Raw genomic sequence first — 4,582 nt, forward strand, 5'->3', positions numbered from 1 at the left:
AAAACTTACCATAAAATAAGATAAAAGATTAACCAAAGCTACTATGAGATTCAGGGCCTCTGTAACACGGTTTTTTTCGCAATAATTTTTTATCTATGAATTTCATGAATATAACGCTTATTCAGAATGCACATTATATCTACACATAAATTTTGACTATATTCTGCATTACGTCGGTTGAATAAATTTGGTACTTATACTGTAAAAGTGACGTTTTTTTGTAGACAGGCCAATTTATTCAGAGAAAAGGTTTCGAACGCACTCGTTATGTAACTTATGACGGCATTTCTTCCCTCTTTCTCGATCGATGATTGGCTATACGTAACAATGACACAAAAGTTTAAATAAAAGCAAAGCAGTACACCTTTATGAACTCTGAAACCTCTCCACTGATAATTGTCATAATGAACAAACCAACAAAATATGTTAATAAATACAAAAACACTTCGATTATTAGTCCAACTCCCAAAATAAGTTTCCTAAGAAATTACAGTCTACTTTATAGGTCACAATCAGATTGACAAGGTGTAAGGAATAGTTGTTAATTTTCAAAAACGTAGTAGACAAGCTCATTGATAACTGCTATATCCAATGTCAAGCAATTTTTATTTATTGTCTATCTACATACCTATTTACTGAGAAAAAAATTAGAAGCCGGGTACCCGTATTTTGGCTTTTAAACCTTCACCAATAATTATCGTCAGAATGATGACTTCATGAGGCTCCACTCACTTTGTCCTCGTTATAATTCAGGATAACACTGAAGGCTATCATGGGCATTGTTGGATCAGAAAATTTAAATTCTGGCTATAAAAACTCATTTCTCGAGTAGTTGTAAGAAGTGCTAAATGATCCTCAAGGATCACAGCAGTTGGCATAAACGTTTAATTCATGTATACTACTGTTGCGCCACTACTGCTACAGTAGTATTACTACGCTAGCACAGATACCCCACCCACATTTATGTATCGTTCCGCCATTCATAAAGTCTTTGTCATGTTTTTTTTTCACTGTGCAATAAGCTATGGCCTCCTCAGAAATTAAGTTTAACATTAGATGATAGGTTATTTCATTAAGCTGACAAATTATGGCAACTGGGTATGTTATTGCCGTTGTTGAAGCTAAAGATAAAGTATGGTATCATTCCTTCATTGCATTATCATCTTTACTACTATTTGTTTGCTACATGTAGAAATTATTTTAAAGGATAAATGAATTATGTTCACTTTATTTCTATAAATTCCCATTAGATGTACAAATAAAACTCCTAAAACCATTCATGATTTCTTTACAAAATGCAGTCATGCCCAAAACAGCGAACACGGTCGTACGGCCTAAGAAGAAGAAAAAAAAATCATATCGGATGATCCGTTGGTCTGATGGAGAGTTTAGCACAAAATTCTTATTTTAACAAAAAATAGTTATATAAAGACTGTTTACATACAATCTCTCTTTCTCTCTCTCTCTCTCTCTCTCTCTCTCTCTCTCTCTCTCTCTCTCTCTCTCTCTCTCTCTCTCTTGGTGGCATAGTGAATAGTTAATGGAAATGTTCAAAAGCCTGAATGACATTACAAGTATTATAATCATATTACGCTAAATACAAATCAGACCATAAACATTGGATTTAAACTAGAAACTGAATAATTGCCTATTCAGGCTATAGTAAATATGGCCACGGGCTTTCTCTTGACTGTATAAAGTTGCAAGTCGTAAGACAAATGCAGTTTTGCAACCACGGGGGCAATTCCAAATCTTGTTAGCCATTCTTGACTTATGGGTTTCAGACCCGATGGAACAAGGTGAATGGGTGTCTGGTGGATGGGCGGGGCAAAATTTTGTGAAAAGGTGTTTACATTGCTTACGTAATGAATGTTTCCGACTCTTGGCTCGTTATCACTGGCCATGGCGTCGGCTAGATAATTTTTACTCTATAAAAATTAAAACTATCGGGTTAAGGTTATTGATAATGCTGACAAAATTTGTGTGTGGTTGTAAAATATACAAATGTCAACTTTCAGCTACATCCGATGCATTGATAAGGAGCAAAGTCAAAAAAACCGTGTTACAGAGGCCCTGAATCTCATAGTAATGCATTCTTGGCATAATAAAGACATTCATCATCTTAGTTCATATCTTTTTCATGATGTTAAGCCAAGATATTAATATCTTGTCGACTTAATAGTATATAAGGCTTATACACAGGATTATATTATTATCTATTTCAATTTCATAATTATTGTAATTTTCATTCTTCAATAGCGTCTGTGAGAAGGTAAAGTGATATTGTAATTCCAAATGAATGGAGTTTTAAACAATTCTTTAATCTTTATTTTAATTTCAGAAATATCTGTAAAGTTAGTTATTACTCTGTACCTCTATTTCTTTATAGTTGTTGGAGTTATTTGTCGATAACTCCATTGAATTTAGATCTATACCTCAAACAAAGTCTAGAATTCTGTAGTTAATGTCCCACTCATCTCATGTCACAAAATTCATGTCACGATGTCGTCTTGGATATTAGTATAATCGCCTTATTCGTAATTTCTCTCTCTCTCTCTCTCTCTCTCTCTCTCTCTCTCTCTCTCTCTCTCTCTCTCTCTCTCTCTCTCTCTCTCTCTCTGTGTGGTAAAACTAAATTCAGTATTTTAATTGCCTCAAAGATGTTTTCTTAAATCGATTAATGTATTCTGTAAACCAAAACTTTACGAATTGGTGTCTTTTTTTTTTTAAATAAATATATCAATTTCTAACATACTGAAACCCGTTTCATGTAATCCAATCGATTATGTCAGGAATAGTGAACTCCATAGCAATCCCAGAGATTATTTACATTTTCAAAGTTGTGTAACAGATTTGAATAAGTTTACCTTCATTTATGATCTCTTCAATGTGTGAATGCAAAGAAAGCGTTCTATTTAATCAACCTCAAAAGTAAGTGATAATAATATAAAGTAGAAGATAAATATATTTGAAGGAATTACTGAATGGTGAAAAATTTATATATTTATTGAATGTTATCAAGTGGTTTTGAAATATGATAACAAAATAATAATCCTAGATATAGTAAAGAAAAATCTATAATTAGATAATATAATATTGTATTCCTGTTCTTACTCCTATACTATGACGGACTTGAAAAATCCACGCTTGCATCACTAGCCGCTTAACCCATATGTTTCCTCATCATCAAATAGTCGACAGCTTCCATGCAATATAATTGACATGGGATGGAGTGATTGCTATCAGAGAAGCAATTGTAGTTGCATTTACATATTGGTCCAAATAAGTCCTATATTTGCCTTCTGCACGTCATCGGTACAATATCAAAACCGGGGTAGTAACATGGTAAAAGAATATTATGAATAAAGAATATATATCCATAAATGGTATTTTCGTGTTATTGGGAATCTGTGCTTTGTTAATTATATCTAATTGATTAGAGATATTTCACCCAGCAGATATGGTGATTCATTATAAAAGATTTGGTACAGAAATCGATTCAAATACAAACCTCATTCTGTTTTGAAGGTATAAGCCAATTATCAAAAGAAAAATCTATTCTGATACATATATGAAGATTTTATAATACATATATATTCCACGATTCTTTTATTTTTAAGACATGCACATTTAAATACTTACACACATAAATGCAAGACATCCATACACCCATGCACATAACAAAATACATAAAATACATAACATGTATGTATGTATGTATGTATGTATGTATGTATGTATGTATGTATATATATATATATATATATATATATATATATATATATATATATATATATATGTGTGTGTGTGTGTGTGTGTGTGTGTGTGTCTGTCTGGCTGTTGGTCTGTGTGTATGAATGAAAACTGAGGAAAAAAAAAAGGAAAGGAGTTATTTCCCGCAAAATGTTACTCTTCCTTCAAGAAGGCAACGAGAAGAAGCAACTGCTGAAATTATTATTACGTCCTCAACACGACTTCATGCATATTAGATGGCTCGGCCGACCTCCATCTAATCTCATGGTTATTCAGGAAATTCCTCTCCCCGAATTCACCTCCAGTGCTGCAAGCGCAGAGAGTTCTGTAAGTAACAAATCATGACTTGCATATGAATTTGATGTAGCATAGATGTTTTTATTTCTATATCTGAAGAAATATTTCATGTTAAATATTGATTTACGTATATGTAAATGTACTTTAACCAAATATACGCATATATATATATATATATATATATATATATATATATATATATATATATATATATATATATATATATATATATATATATATATATGATAAATTTTGCACATTTAGACGTGTTTTTAATATTCAAATAAGCCATATACATTTTTGATACATTAATGTCTGGCTTCTCTTAACGACCTCGGGATCAGAGCCCCAGGCGAAATCACACCAAGAAAAGAGCTTATGACCGGCCGGGAATCGAACCCTGGTCCGCAAGCTTGTATAGACAGTGACTTAACCACTTGGCCACGAAGGAAGATATAAGTCAATGATAATTCTTATGTACTTATACCTGTATGTCGAATTCCGACTTTTTGTACTTAAGAATTGAAATCAA

The sequence above is a fragment of the Palaemon carinicauda genome, chromosome 9 (assembly GCF_036898095.1).
Source record: "Palaemon carinicauda isolate YSFRI2023 chromosome 9, ASM3689809v2, whole genome shotgun sequence".
NCBI classification, from domain to species: domain Eukaryota; kingdom Metazoa; phylum Arthropoda; class Malacostraca; order Decapoda; family Palaemonidae; genus Palaemon; species Palaemon carinicauda.